The following is a 17,611-nucleotide window of genomic DNA, read 5'->3' on the forward strand; positions in this document are numbered from 1 at the left end:
CAACCTCTTTTTTTTATTAAACTGTTCATTCTTCTTCAATCATAACTATGCGTGTTCTTCACGCTACCTTCCCCCTCGCGTCTTCCCGCCTTTTCCTCCACGTTTGCTTCCTGATAAAATCTTCATTATTGGATAATTACCTTTTTAGGGCGCGTTCATTGCTAGCTTTTGAATAACTCTTAAGTAGCTGTTAGTGGTTTGACTAAGTTAAACAAGTCTAATCACTACTTAACTAAAAATATTAGTGTTTGACAATGTAGTGGTGAACATAGCTTTTATCAAAAATTAGAAATATTAGCTTTTGAAATTAGAGGTACCTTTTGAAGTTCCTGTTGAAAATTTAATCTATAGTTTTAAAAATAAAATATTGCTTTTTGTAAGTAACAGTTAGTCAACCGATGCTTTATCAAACACTTAAACTTAAATTATTTATATTCACAGCTAACAGCTTGTTGACAGCTAACAACTACCTACTCATCTAACAGCTACATTCACAACTATATTTTGCCGGATACGTCCTTAAGCTCTAAGCTAATTGCAACACTTTGGGATAACTGTTATAGAACTTATTTCACCTAAACTGAACTTATATAAATTTATTGCACTTGAAATAAGTGAAAAGAATAGGCCCTCATACATTATTTTTAACTACCTCGTGACTTTATATGCTATTTTTAAAGTAGCACATACATTTAATAAAAAATATTTTAAATTTTTTTATTCAAATACTAAATGTGTAATGTTTTGAATTTTTAGTACTCCCTCCGTGTTTTTTTAAGTGACACATTTTGACCGACATGTAGTTTTAGGAGATTTTATTGACTTTAATAAAATAAGATATTAGTGGGGTATGTTGGAGGAGTGAGAAATGATAAAGTATAAGAATGTGAGAGGAAGTGGGGACCATGAAAGAAGTGAGAAATGATAAAGTAAGAGATAGTGGGGTGAAGATATATTATTAAAATGTAAGGAATTCCTAAAAGAGGAAGTGTGTCACTTAAAATAAAAACGGCCGTTTAAGGAAAGTGTGTCACTTAAAAAAAACACGGAGGGAGTACTCCATATTAGAATATGATTCAAGAACTATTTTACAAAGTATAGTTATTGTAATAAGTCTTGTGTAAGGCTGGTGTACGTTAATTTTATTGTAACTTTAAATAATTTTAAGATAACATTAACTCGTCTTACAATAAATTACACCACTTTTCTAGAGAATTTGTGTAATTATTGGGTCTTTTTTATTTTTTAATAGAATTATTGGGTCTACTTATTTCATCTTACTTTATACGTATACTAGTTCTTTGCCCGAGCAACGCTCAGATATTCACAGAAAAAAAATTATATTTATATGTGTATATTTTTTAATATTTTATTTATTTAAATTTGTTGTTATTATTTTATTACTTAGGCTGTATATTCTTTATTTTTTTTATCAATTATCTTTTTATTTTTTAAGAAAATAATAAGAAAAATAAAAAGTTTTTGGCGGGAATTTTTTTAATGTAAACGTGATACGTGTAACTTTAGAATATTCTTGGTGATTTTTTTTTTTTTTTTTTTTTTTTTTTTTGACGGGACCTGGTGATTACTTTAGTACTCCATAATAGTATTGATGATTTTATTCAACTTTTCTAAAATTAATTCTTATTTATTAATTTTTAAATTAACTTGAAATAAAACGAACAAAACAAGGTCTTTCGGTATAACAACTAATAAGTCAAATTCCTATTAGCATCAAACATCGACTAGATGATGTATAATTACTTTGTGTATTATTTTGAATAAAATTCAACATCACTTTTGCCCTTTTTGCCCCCACCTTAACACAGCAGCACCTCCTTTCTTCTTCCTTGTTCCCTTTTCCCTCCTCTTCGTCATTACCAGATAAGCTTCCCCCAAAACTTTCTCTCTCTAACAACAAATTTTCTCTCTCCTCAAAAACTCTCCCTTTTTTTCTCCCTAACCCCACCTCTCCACCTGTAACACCGATTTTCCCTCAAACTTCTCCATTATCCAATTACCTCGATTTTAGCAATTTTTCCCACAATTTTTCCCCCAATATATCTAGGGTTTTTAATTTTTTTAAAAAAAATTATATTCAATCCAAATTTTGGGTTTTTCTTCCTTTAATTTTTTTTTTTTTTTTTTTTTGAATTTTCAATATGATGAGAAGACAAGATCATCAACACCACCACCATCATCATCATCAACAACAACAACCTCAATCTAGGGTTTTGTACGAATTATCTTCACTTGTACTCAACATCTTACGCTACCCACCATCACCGTCATCGCTCAATTTCTCCGACCATAATCTCTACTCTCCGCCGCCGTCGTCGTCGTCGGCGCCGGCGGTTAGGGTTCCGCCGCAGATAACGCCGGCGGGTTTCGCGTCGTTGATGTTGGGGATTTCTCTGGCTTTGATGCTCTGTGGATCGGTTACCTTCTTCATTGGTTTCATGTTGTTACCTTGGGTTATTGGGCTTGTTATGGTCTTCTATTTTGTGGGTTTGGTTACCAGTATTTCGGTTTTGGGTCGAACTTTTCTCTGTTACGCCACCTCTGCCCCGCCTTCTTCTCCGTCTTCCCCTCGGAAAGATATTCCTGGTATATTTTTCTTATCATCATACAGTTTTGATTTGCATAATTAATTTAATGATGATTAATGTTTTTTTTGGTACTTCAAAATTTAATTTTGCTGGCTGTAATTGTTGTATTTCTTGGTCTTGTTTATGTTTGTATAGGAAATTTATGATTTTGACTGCAATAATCTTAATACGGAGTAATTATATTTCTAATACGAGTAATAATTTATGAATTTGATATGAATTGCATTTCGTTGATTGAATGTGATTGCCTGATTGGTAGTCCTTTTAAGTGATGGTAAACACGTGTGTTCTTGCTTATGGTGGTGAAAATAAAGGCATTTTGACTTTGTATTAGCATGTTTCATGTGTTTGATAAACAGGGAAATGTTTAAGGATGAATAATGGGCATGTACTATTGTCTATTGTACTAATATATTTTTTTATAATGAGTAATTCAGTGATTAAGAATTTGAACTGGTCTCTAGTAATTCTTATATAACATAAAATACAAGTTTATTCCTTGGAGGTTGAATACATGTAGTTGCTTGTTGGTATCTTTCTTGACTGGCAAACTGTGACAAGAGTGTAGAATTATTTAATCAAAAGCCTTGTCCTGTTTCCTGTCATTATCCTCTGAACAACCATGAATTAATTAGTTGGTAATTGTCATCATCCAGATTCTAGAGTTCATTTAACCACATGCCTTTTTTTCTTGTGGGAATCTTGAAATTTGTGCTCATTTTGATCTTATGCTACAATTTTAGATAATGTAAATTGTTTTGCATGACCTAGTTTTTGAATGAAGGGTTTACGATTTTACGGGTCTGAACTTGTATCCTTGAGGTTAATTATTTACATATAGTTACATTCCCAGGTTAACACGGTCTTATTATTGCTTTATAAACTTTCCCTTAATGTTGGTGGTTTAGAACACCACAATAAGACAACACTAACCTCTGTTTTCAATCTTCTGGTTTGTGGGGCAATGTGCCTATTTAGCAAAGCTTTGGCACTATATTGTTCTAGTAGTGTATTCGTTTGATGAAGTCCTTACTCCTGGTAAATGTGCTGATGAACTAATATGCTAGTTAGTCTTCATCAAATGTAGTCACAGTTATGGTTTTTATTAATATCACGTCAATTTTTTCTGGATTGCTGTTTGATTGTTGATTTTAGATTCATCTTTTATGTATGTGGAGAGTAGAATTTTCTAAGAGTATATATATTTGATTATCCTTGTAGCTGATGATTAATGCTGCAGATCTCACGAGCTGTCACACAGATATCATATTCTCAAGCGTTTAGAAGTTTGCTTTTTAGAATGCAAAAAATGGAAAATTATTAATCATTCAACGATATGTGCTGCAGATCTCACAGCGTCACAAACTTTATCCAAATGTGCCATAATACATCCACTTGTCATGTATGATGTGCAACTAATTGAAGCTTAACTTCTAACAACCCCAATATTGATTAAACAAATAAAGTAATCAATAGTTGAAGTTGACTATGATTGTGTTGGTTGAGTTCTGTTCCTTGTTTTAATGTCGAGCAACCAGTATGAAGCAGTGATTTATCTGTGTAATTTGTGGATTCATGCTGTATTTATTTGTTGATGTTGACTAAAGTATTGTCATTTTTTAGTTTCCTTGACATCTACAATAATATTGGGAAAAAAAAATAGTAATAACATTTGTTCCCCGTAATCTGTATTAATGCAGCCTGGAAATTCATGTAAAGATGGCTATAGGATTTCGCGGAAGCACAGAGGCACTATAGCATCAATAGAGAAGGTGGACATTCGTAATCCTTGGCTTCTCTTTTGATATACTAAGGAATTGCTATGAGCAGAAAAGCTATTGGAATGTGGTCTGCGGGTAACTGGCTTTAAAGATTGTTATGGAACTTGTGGATATGTGGCTTCTTCATTCAGTTGTTTGGGGGGGTTTGGGGACAAATTTGTTTTTAGGTTATGACAGTTGCCTACTACAGTGGATATTATAGTAATGTAGAGAACATGAAGGTTCTTTTGTGTTGAAATTATTATTTTCATATCATGACCATGCTGCTCTCTATGATGATCCCAAATGTGTAAATTTAAAGCCATGGGGCATTTTTATATCTGTATATGGCTTCCGGTCTTATTTCCGAAATGAGAGAACACGGTTACAGAATTAAAGAATGCACTGAAAGCGAGCTACTAATATACTTATTTTGTAACTTCATGAAATGTGTATGCATATTTAATAAAACCGCGTTTTATACTGGGTCATAGCTGCCATTATTGCCATGATATTAGAGGTGATCTTTGTATGGCCGGTCTGATCCAGGCCAGGCTGCACTGCCTATTTCAGCCTGATGCTTCAGGGTGATAAGGCCTGATTTTTGGTCTTGGCTCGGGTCATGATCAACTCTAATTTTATTCAAGCTGCACATTCTTCGGTTGCTCTGTAACTTGGATCATGTAATCGTCGTTGTATTAGCAGAGCTCGTCTGCCTGACATTGTTGGCCTGTCTGTGATCACAGTCCACAGCTTATCAGAGGCTTAAATGTTAGGGGTGAGCACGGATCGGATATCCGATCCGACATTCATTTTCGGATCGGATATCCGTATCAGAAAATTCAAATATTTGATATCCGTATCCGATCCGAAATTTTCGGATATCCGATAAATCGAATATCTGAAATATTCGGATCGGATAGTTCGGATATCCAATATCCGATGAATTTGATAATATTGTTCAAATTTTAATTATTTTTTGGTTTTTAAAGGAAAATTGATTTATTGAACTTAAAGAGTCCTTTCATCTTTGTCAAGTATCTTAACATTCATGACTACAAAAACAAACTCGTATATAATTCTTCAAATTTTTGAATCTAAATATCCCACAAATTCCAAAATCTAAATGATTAAAACCCAAATAAAAAAAATTAAAAAAAAAAAAAAACAAATCAGAATCGAAATCAAAGTACTCGGAAAAATATGAGTCATATACAAAGAAATCGTGAAAAACGAAATTAATTTATATGAATAATCTGTAAATAAACGTAGATGTCTATTCTCCGTTCACACGATTCTCATAACAGTAGAACGAACGGTGAAAATGAAACCAAAAAGTCGCTTGAATGAACGGTGAGAACAAGCGAAACCGCAAAGCCGCCTGAACAAGTGAGTGAAGCACTGAAGCCGCAAAGGTGCCTAACTGAAGGAATGAAACAGCTAAGGTACTAAAAACTACTAAACTAGCTATTAATAAGATCTGAGATATTGAGATTTAACTTTCAGAAAATGGAAGGAGAGAGAAAGTTAGAGAGAGAGAGAGAGATGAGGAAGGGAGAGAGAGAGTTAGAGAGATGGTGAGAAAAGAGGCGGTAGGGGCTGGGGGTAGAGCTGTCAAAAGTTGACCCGACCCGAAATACCGACCCTAACCCGACCCTAACCCTAACCCGTCTGAACCCGAAAAAAATGGTGACCCGAACCCGACCTAACCCGACCTGAAACCAACCCTAGACCCGAGTTGACCCGAGTATTTGAGACCCGAACCCGACCATGAACCGACCTAAAGAGGACCCGACCCGAATGTGACCCGAAAATTATTGACCTGAACCGAACCCGACTCGAACCCGAGATGACCCAAACCCGATTTAACCCGTCAAAACCCGAATTCAACCCGACCTGTTACTAACCCGACCCGAGTTCAACCCGACCCGTTCCTTACCCGACTCGAATTTAAACCCGACCTGTTACAAACCCGACCCGAAATCAACTCGACTTGTTATTGACCCGACCCAAATTCAACCCGACTTGTTATTGACCCGACCCGAATTTAAACTCGACCTATTACTAACCCGAATTTTAGGATTTAGGAATTTTTAGGATAAAAAGAGTACTCCGTATTGACTATTGAGTTTCAGGCTTTTTTTCAATTTATTAACATGGATTCCAATTATAAAACAAAAGTGGCCTTTCTCATCTTACTTGACTTATCTCTTACATAATCCTCGTCAAAGAAAAACTGAACTGGACAGCAGCCAAAAAAAAAAAATTAAACAAAAAAATAAAAATAAAAAAAAAAAAACAAAAGTGGCCTTTTTTATTATTATTATTTTTTTAAAGGGAATTCAAATTTTATTATTCACATGTCTATTTAATATTTTTTTTTTTTGGAAATTTTTTAAATTACGTAATTTAATTTGGAGTTTTAAATAAATTAAAAAAAATTAAAAAAAATGTAACTGGACCCAATATGACCGACCTGATATCAAACTTAAACCCTATTAATCCAATATTTGATACCCGAATACGAACATGACCCGACTTGATTATTATAATACGAGAATAAAAAGACTTGAAAAGGACCAATCTAATTATAACTCGAAAATTTTTGACTTGAACCACACCCGAGACCGACTTGGAAATGACCCGACATGATTATAACCCGCAAATTATTGACTTACCAATTTGAACTCGAGAATGACCAGACAAGTTTAAATGACCCAACTTGATTGTAACCCGCAAATTATTAACTAAACCCGACTTGAACCCAAGAATGACCCGACTTGGAAATGACCAGATTATATCCCGCAAGTTTTTGACTTGAACCGAACCCGACCCGAACCCGAGAATGACCCGACTTAATTATAACCCACAAATTATTGACTTGAATAGAGCCCGACTCAAACCCGATAATGACCCGACTTGATTATGACCCGCAAATTATTGACTTGAACCGAACCCGACTCAAACCCGATAATGACCCGACCTGATTATAACCCGAAAATAATTGACTTGAACCGAACCCGACTCGAACCCAAACACGACCCTAACTCATTTAAACCCGTAAAAACCCGAATTTAACCCGACTTGTTTTTCACCCGACCCGAATGTAACCCGACCTTTTATTGACCCGACCTAAACCCGACCCGAACCCGAAAAGATGTATGACCCCACGTGACCCGACTCAAGCATGACCCAACCCGAACCCGACCCACATAGGTCCTGACATTAACCCGTATTGACCCGACCCGAGATGACCCGACCCACACAAACCCGACTCAAACCCGACCCATTTACCCGAATTGACAGCTCTAGCTGGGGGGAGCTTTTGAGGGAATTAGGGTTAGTTGGTTTGGGCCTTGGGCCTTTGAGGGAAGCATTTCTTCACCAAAACATAGTGCGTAACAATAAGTGATTTTTTGGATTTCGGATATCGGATATCCGAAATCTAAAATTTGGATATCCAATATCCGATTTTTTCAGATCGGATATCCGATTTGAAATCTATTTCGGATCGGGTATCCATATTTTTCGGATCGAATGCGGATCGGATCATCGGATTTTCGGATTTTCAGATAGTTTTGCTCAGCCCTATTAAATGTAGATCTCTGTACATGGATATTGATACGAATAAATACAATACGATTACATTGCTGCAAACAAGGGACAATTATTGTCATGCATGATTCACGTGTCTATTATTCCCTCTATTTTTAAATACTTGTTCCACTTTTCTTTTTCGGCCGTTTTTAAATACTTGTTTCATTTACTTATTTGGAAATCTTTTATAATATTTAATCCAATTCTCTCACCTAGTAGACTTAACATAACTCATATTTTATTAATTTCATATTCTTTCACCTTCAATTCTCTCAATTACTTTTGCTTTTTATAATTTTTATTCTTCCTCCTACCCCACGATCTCCATATTTTATTATACTCCGTACTGTATTAGAGAGCAATATTCACTCTTTTAACCTTTAAACTAGTGAATGACTCGGGCATTGCTCCGGTTTGCTACTTTTGTAATTTTGCAACTGTTAATTTTTAAAAGACATTTAATAGTGAAGTATGTGTTTTCAATACTTTTGTAGTATAGTATTATTTTATTTGTGTGCAAAATTGGAGCATAAGTGGCAATTAGCCTAGATGGTTATTATCTTTCTTCTAAGAGGTTTAGTGTTGGAACCTTATTGTAGAATCATAAAATTGATTCTTTATTGTTTTTGGTGCAGTAATATGATTATGAATTTATTATTAACAAGTCATACTATAATTTTACTACTCCCTCCGTCCCCAAAATTTTGACCTTTTTGGCCTAATTTTAGTCCCAAACTAGATTAAGTCCCATGTCACGCATGAGTTTAACAAAATGTTATAATGAATTATAATGTTAATTCAAAATCAACCAAAAAATAATCCTCATATTCTTAGATGAAATTGAAAAGGTTTGAATCTTAATTTATACTCAGAATTGAGCTTTGAATCCGAATTATACCAAAGGTAGAACACCAAAAAAAACAAATTAAAAGATGTAGAAAAATATTTTATACAATAAAAATATGAAAAATATGTGAATATTTTTTTAGGAAGTGTATCACAATTATATAAAGAAATGAATATTTTTTTTAGTAAGTGAATAAAAAAACAAAGAAAAAAGTTTTGGTGGGAAAAAAACATCACCAAGAAGTGACACGTGTCATTCTTGGTGTCTGTTTTAGTATTATGTTATGTTATTATTGATGATCGACCCATCAATTTACAATAATATTTGTGCAAAATTAGCTTCCCTGTATAAAATTTTGTTTTTTCATGTATTTTTAATACTTTATCTTTCTACTTTTTTACAAACCCCATATAAATTTATCTTTTCAATATGTTTTTATTTTTTTTATTTAATTTTCTTAATAACTGCGAAATTAACCTAAAAGGGTCGAAGTTTTGAGGACGGAGGGAGTATATCTTTTGAATTATAATTGTGTTTTCTATTTTTGTCACTACCAAAATACCAATACCCTGGAGAGAGAAGATGAAAGAATGACAGTCATTTGTGAAATTAAAATATTTTGCCAAGCTTTTACCAAGTAAAAAAAAAATAAAACTGCTGCTAACAATGAGTAGAGGAGTTAGCTGGGAAGAGGAAGAAAATGAGAATGAAGGAGAGAGAAAACAGGCTTTAACGTTGGTTAACTCCTCAAGTTAATTGGAGGGAGTAAGTTTACTAAATAACCCTTGATAGCTCACTTGAAAGTACATTATTATCCCTATGATAAACTTGTATTTTCTCAATTCCTTGATATATTATAATTTTTATACGTGGTATAAGAAAGAAAGCAACCTTGAGACCTTGAAATAGCATTGTACTTCACATAATGAGACAATGAAAATCAACATCATCATAATAATCTTGAGAAAAGAATTGAATAACTGACATTAACAATGATCACATACATTGGCAAAACATGTACATCGTATAATTTAGCTAATTACTCTTGATAAATATTGTATGCAGTTGTCACGTGCAATAGTGCATGATACATACTTGTATTGATAAATAAGCACACTCAAAATAACCAAACTTACAATTAGAACACCCAAAAAATGTAAATGAATAACACAATTAATAGTAATTAGTAACAAGATATTATAATTAATTAAGCTGAAGACTTTATAACTAGCCAGTGTAGATATGAACACCAATAGCAATAAGGAAGATAGTAATGAGGCCAAAGTAGATTATGGTATGAATAAGTATGGAAACGCCGCTTGTTTGCAAGTTAGCAAACTCAACCATCCTTCCCTTCCCCGGAATTTGACATAGCAACCCCGGCGATAGCAACACGAATAGCACCAACGCGATCACAACCGGCCCCCAATCTGCCATTCTCACACACTGTATGTACGTACTCTCTCTTAGCTTGCTCTAGGAATGTACGTACTAGAGTTACCAAATTAAACTTCTCTAGTGTTTTTATATTAGTAGTTGCTGGTAACTAGCGTGTTTGGCATGCTTAGCATATGTGGTAGCAAAGAAAGGAATGTGACCAATTAAAGATGTCTTAGTCATCAAGGCTTTAATAGATTCCAAATTGTTAATTACAATGTTGCATTATTATTATTATATCTCAAAAACAGATAAAGTTATACAACCTACAAAAAAAAATTGTGGGAAGCCGAGATACAATCTGGGCCCCCCACTTCTCTAGTTATAGAAAAATCTATCCTAGTAAAAATATGAGCAGCAGCACGAGCCCCGATATCCTGAGTCGTCGAGAACTTCTGAACCCGCTTCAGCAACGCAACAACCTCTTTGTCTAATTCCCCAAGTGAAGAAAAGGAGAAGGGAAGGAATCCATTTACAATTGCTCGACAACTAGATTCATACTTGATCCGTTTCCGATGAGCATTATTATTATTATCTCAAAAACAGACAAAGTCGTACAGATAATCGTTCAATAATGTAACTTTGTTTTTATGTTTTTTTTGTCTTTTTTTTTTGTCTTTTGTTTGTTTGTTAGTAATAAATCTTCAAGACCTTTGAGAGGGAGATATTGAAACTAAAGTATAATTGTAGAGAAAATGTAGAAATTATAGATGGATCGCAAATATAATTTGTCCTCGCCTATTTGTAATTTATAATAAAAAAAATAATGTTAAATTTATTTGTAGCCTCAAAGATAGGAAATACGAGTAATATAGACCCGCTACTCCACTAGTCAAAATGTCAAAAAAGTAAAAGCACTTAAACACTAGTAATATCAATAAGGAAATTAGTTTTCTTGGTGTTAATTGTAATTGTAATTGTACAATAAATATGACTAAGGATGTATGAAGTATTTTGCAAGAGAATACAATACCGTATGCGCTTGGAGTCCTGCATTTTTTAACTAAATGGCAACATCCATATAATTTAGTTTATGTTCAGAAATTATACTGCTAAAATTTAATAGTGAGAGTTAAATAATGATTAGATGTTTAAACACACCTTTTAAAAGATTAAGCTAATTGATAATAGTTCATGTTTTATTATCATATATTCATATATATGGACGCTCAAAATTAGAATAGGTAATTATATATGTACAAGTAATTATTTTGTACATAATTTCACTTTTTGGGAAAAAAAACCCTCAATAAGTTTAAACTAATAGTTGTAGCATTAAAGGATTCAAAGTATTTAACATCAAGTTTAAACGCATTTAATTTTGAGGTTTGACTGATCCCCTTTGTTATTCATTTCATTAAAAATATGCATTGGTAGCAAGTCATATCTTTGATTTGAGTAATAGTTCAAATTCGTGGGGCTTTGCTACCATTATGTAGTTGAAAAGCCAACAAAATTATAATGACTATAAATTGACGTAATAAAAGCTAGTAATAAACGTGCACAAATTTAAAAAACAATGACAAATAGTCTTTTAATTAACTTGATCAATAACAAAAGATACACACATAGTGTCTCTAAACCACCACTCTCTTACATCCTCTTAAAATTAATCTCGTGTATTTTTCCAACATATTATAATAATAATATGTAAAAAGAGTGGTTTCCTCGATTTAAAATAGAAATCAACACAACTAGAAGACTCGACCGACCTCCCAAAACAGAAAACAAAATAAAGATAGGAACAATATGGGTTGAATGCAATTGTAAAGGATCAACCCCAATACATGTGAATTCCAAGGGCAATCAAGAAGATACAAATAAGGCCAAAGTATAGAAGAGCATGGATCAATATAGCTGCCCCACCAGTACGGAAGCTCCCAAACTCAATGCACCTTTTGCCACCTGGCACTTGAAACAACAACCCTGGTGATAGAAGAACAAACAAGATTGTTGCAATGAACACTGGACCCCAATCATGACCATGTTTGTGACCCATTTTTATTTATTTTTTGCTAAATTAAATTAATTAATTAATTTAATTGGGTTTAATTTGCTGATAAAATTGGTGTTAATAAATTGTGGGATGATTATGAATTGAAGAATGAAGGGGTTTAAGTAATGGTAGAGAACTTTGTTAAGAAGTAAAGAAGATTACAAATTTAGCAATGAGGAGATTTTATGGAGCAAGTTATCTTTGATTCACTGTTGCCGCCCCACTTGCCAAATCTGTCATATTGCATGCATGAAATGATGAAAACCATGGTATATGTCATTTAGGAGGGGGAAAAAAAAAACAACAACAATTAAGCTACCTTTGCAAAGAATAGAAGATCCTAAATACCCCAAATATCCTAAATTGTCTCAACCTCAAACTTTAATATTTTGAAAAAGCATTGTTTAGTAGATTAAGGATTATGATGTAGCGATAATTCGATATGTCATCTTCAAAGATTTAAATTATGTATAATTGATCATAAAATAATTTTAAGGTGACTTGTTTACATTGGAATTATTTCCGACTTTAATGTTATGTATGTGGTTTATCCCACATGGATAAAAATAAAGAGGATGTAAGTTGATTATATTGGGCTAAGTGGTGCATAGGTTTAGCACTTGACCACTTGACACGAGCCCGAGAAAGTAAGTCTAATACAAGCATTTGTTTTTCTGATCATATATGCAGATAAAGAAATATCAACACACCAAGTACATCTCTAAGAACAATCCTCTATCTCAATTGATGCTCCTATAAATAACAAGTGGATCAAGAATTTCACTTCCATACAACTGCTTTTGGCTTTTTTATTTATTTTTTTTTTATTTTTTTTTTTTAAAAGAGAATTGAGCTACATTAAGATTTAAGAAGATGAGTTTCACTTCTCTCATTGAGTCATTCCGCAATCAGTCACTAACAAAAATTATGGTTACAATTCTATTTTGCTTCTTGTAAATAATTGAGCGTGTGTAATTACAATTAGTCAAAAAGAGAATTCAGCAAGTAGTTATTAATGTAATTTAAAAAAGGATTAGCTATAATCAGTTGGCTTTGTAACCATGTCATGAGTTATTAATTTCTACCACTTTGATTTGTAAATTGTGTGATTTGGTTTATAACTTCTCTTCATTATAACGCAATTATGTTGAGCTAATTTCATTTGCTCATCACCGTAACCCCCTATTACTTAATTAACTGACTTATATGTGATTATGTAAAGTGGTCACACCATGTGCTTAGACAACTTAGTCACATATAAGACTTTGTGTAAAAACAATGCTAGTCTTTCATATTGCAACTTCTATTTTAACATTGCATAATCCCTTGCTAATGTCAATAATGCATGTGTTTCACATTTGCAATTTTTTTTTAATTTTTTTTTGACAGATATTATAAAATACTGTAATTTTCTTCATGATCCACCAAACCCTCCTAACTTGATTGTTCAACTAATAAACCATAATAAAACTGTAGGCGTCAACTCATATAATTAAGGTTAAAATATTTTATTTCAAATTATTAATAGGGTTATAAAAGAAAATCATGATGATGGATATTAATTTAATGCAAAATAAGTTTCTTTTGGTCAAATTTTTTGTCCTTTGTGCTTAGAAAATATATCGTTGTCTTTTATTTAGTTAACAAGTAGTTGGACTATTGATCTTCAAATAATAAAACACCACTAATTTATGTTCTATTTCACACATGACATGCATGATCCAAGCATATTATATTTGTGGAAATGATTAATCCAAATTATTGTTCCCTAAGCTAGTGGAATTCCAGCTTTATTTTCTTTATTTTGCATTGTTAGAAATAATGCTAGCAAGTCCATAAAATAAATACAATAATTCACGTAACAAATAAGAAATACTCCAACGTTTATAAAATTACAAGAAAAATTACTAAGAGTAATTTCATAGTAGAGAAGGTATTACCTTTTTACTCTAGCAACAACCCTTTTTACCTTTCTTTAGTGCTACTACAATGCTACTTCTCACCTCAATTTCTCTCTCATTGTCTCACTTTCTCTCTCTAGCTTGCAATGCATCATCAAAAATTGGATTTTAAGAATGATACCCAATAACTAAATGCCTAGTAGAGTTGAATCGACGTCGGAAACCGTCGAAAATGAGAGCTTTATGTGACTACAGATAAAAACGAGAAGAATCGACGGCGGCTCCACCTCAACCACCATCATGTCCTCCGCCGGAGCCGATGAGAAAGGAGGAAGATGATGATGAGAACTTTAATCCATTGGGTTATCTTGTTGAATTGTTAGTTAAAGTAATTGGGTTTCATAATCTTTATTTTTTTATTGACGAAATTGCTGTTTGTTTCGGAGTCCATAAGGAATACTCCAATACAATTGCACAGCTAATGGTGGAAGTATTTCCACTATATTAATTTTTAAAATTTTAAATTATTGTCCAACCTATAGCTGATATCATAGTCACAATTATAAATGATATCATATAGCCAATAGAAGATATCATCCAATCAATAAAGGATATCATAGAAAAAAATTATATATGATATCATATAGCCAATAGAGCATATATCATCCAGCTATGATATCATATAGCCAATAAAGAATATCATCTAACCAATAAAGGATATTATAGACACAATCATAAATAATATCATATAGCCAATAGAGGATATCATCTAGCCATAATTGTAACACCCCAATAATTCTCCCTTTTTCCAAACCACTTAATTTAAATAAAATAGTGAAGAACCATTGGCATGTTACTGGCACGTGTTAAAACGTTAAGGCTTTATCAAAGTATTGCAGCGGAAATTCAACTTAAATCTTAAAATAATATAATTTAGAAAACCAATAAGTCAAAGCTTACAAATTGAACCATAAAGGCCCTAATTAAACCAAACTAATATTTAAAATCCCAAAACGTATTTGAAATAGTAAAACATAGATAAGTTCAACACAAAGAACGAATACTCTCAATCACACCAATCCCTTGACAATGCGTATGTCAAATCCCCGAACCTCACATCATCAAGCTAACCTGTGCAATACTGCTCCCCAATAATACAAGTGTAATAATTGGATCATCAACAGGGTCATTGATAGGCGAAGGTCATGACCAAAAGAAAACACACACAAAAGCACACAATCAGCAAAGCTGAGTACATACAAGCTACAACGTGCAAAACCTAACATGCTCAATTAATTAAAGTAAATAAACATACAAAACGAATTCATTAATCAAGACTCCACACTTAAACAATTCAATTAACTCAACATACTTAGTAACCAATTCCAAACACTTGACTCTTTATATTTAGTTTGATTAATTTAATTTGGAGTAAGCAATAGACGAGGTTGTCCAACCCACCAAATCATTTTGGTCCCAAATGACCATTTAAAATAAAAGTTTAGCGCAATGCAAGAATGGGCGCGACTCCATTCTCACAAAGTTAGTCTAGGATCCCATCTAACTTTCATTATAAAAAAAAATGTAAATATCAAAAGAAAAGAAGACATGTTGATCAAACACGCCTCGGAAAGCCACGGGCTACCACCGTGTACCCCAACCCATAATTGTCAATACTCTAGAAGTGCACACTTTCCAGAATTTTATTGCTCATCCTTGTTTTACTTTACGTAATTACAATTTTAATTAATAGTCGACTCATTCAAGTAGACCATACATAACAATCATACATCAATTCACTTTTAATCTTATTTAGGACAACGGTGATCACATCACAAATTGACCTTTAATTCCTTTAAACTTCCAAATTATCCAAAATTGTTGAACATAGTCAACCCACCTAGCCATTTTGGCTTAATCCACTTTTACTCAACATACTAACAAGTCATGCTTGAGTAATAAATAAAATAATAATAACCTTGTGGAATAATTAATAAATTCATTCCACTTAAACCATTCAACTCCAATCCTTCAATAATCCAAATGTAGTTAATAAACCAATCCAATAAAAATATGCTTGTATCAATATTCCATACAAACAATTAATCCAATATAATTCAACATGCTTGCATCCATAATTCCATACAAACATAATCAATTCACCAAAACATGTCTCATAAACATAAACACATGAATTAATTAAATGTATAACCAAACAATTTCCATCCAAGTGTTCTCTAAACGTGAAACTAAGTTCTTTCTTTTTGGTACCTAAACATGATACTACTTACAACGAAATAGACATGTACGTACCTCGTATAAACAATCCTTTGTGCCACTTTTAATCACTCAAAAGTCTCCTAGGGAATAATCACTTCCTAGAGAACAACCAATAACAATAAATTAATACTCAACCAAATTTCCAGCAACTTAAATTTACTTTAGACTACTTAAAAAAAATCTGAAAATTATTTAAAAACCCCTAATTAAACTCCTTTTTAATGGGTAATCACACCCTTTCATTAAAATCACAATTATACTACTTTAAATAAAATTTCAGCATTTTAAACTAATCAAAAACCCTTTAAAACTCAAGGATAAAATTTAAAGCATAAAAAAATTTCGTTAAAAATAAAAAACTGCCCGAAAATCATATTTAAAGGCTGAATTTGGCCACGAGAGGGCGGTGCTCACTACCTCTTAAAACATTATTTCCACATGGAAAACACTACTTTTTTTTTATCAAAATCGGAAGAGTTCAGAACCTAATCGGGATTAAAACGGGATTAATATTAACGAATGGAAATCTAATAATTAAAACACGAATTTACGTGTTCAAAATATTCTGGGATTAAGTTAAACTAATCAGTATTTATAATCACCAAAATTTCAAACATCATTACTATAAAAACCCTAAATCAATTGTTCGTAAAAACCCTAAAATCGTGATTTTCAATAATTAAAAACCCTAGGTTATAAAATTTACAAAATCTGAAAATTATGACATTTATAAAATCTGAAATTATAAAGTTTAATCATCAAAATACAATTTGATACTAATTAAATTAATTTCAAACAATAAAATCAAAACCCATAAATCAATAATTATAATTACACAAATTAATAAAATAAAGGAGAAAATAAGACTAACCTTTTGTGTGGGGAAAATTTTGGGGATGTATGGGGTATTTATAGGGGAGAGAATTGTAGGGTAAGTAGGAGTATTGGGCCTCATAAAATTAATAGGCCAATTACGTAAATGAAATGGACTAGGCTTTGTTTGTATGGCATAGATTGTAGAATGAAAGCTCATAAAATAATTTGTACTAAAATAATTTTCGACCCAAATTAATAATTTGAAACTTTTTAAAATAAAATCCGGAAAAATACAAATAAATAATATAAATAAAATAAATTTTCATTTATAAAATATTTAAAAATACGGGGGATTACAATAATATCAT

The 17,611-nt window shown here is 32.4% G+C and overlaps 1 long non-coding RNA gene across 1 annotated transcript; it reads left to right on the plus strand.

The window, feature by feature from the left end:
* Nucleotides 1-1,820: 1,820 nt before the first annotated feature.
* Nucleotides 1,821-4,715, plus strand: LOC145581617 (uncharacterized). The gene is made up of 2 exons (XR_014099651.1): nucleotides 1,821-2,607; nucleotides 4,310-4,715. It is a non-coding gene; the product is annotated as an uncharacterized LOC145581617 (long non-coding RNA).
* Nucleotides 4,716-17,611: the final 12,896 nt, after the last annotated feature.

This window comes from Chenopodium album, chromosome 15, assembly GCF_948465745.1.
Source record: "Chenopodium album chromosome 15, dcCheAlbu1.1, whole genome shotgun sequence".
NCBI lineage: Eukaryota > Viridiplantae > Streptophyta > Magnoliopsida > Caryophyllales > Amaranthaceae > Chenopodium > Chenopodium album.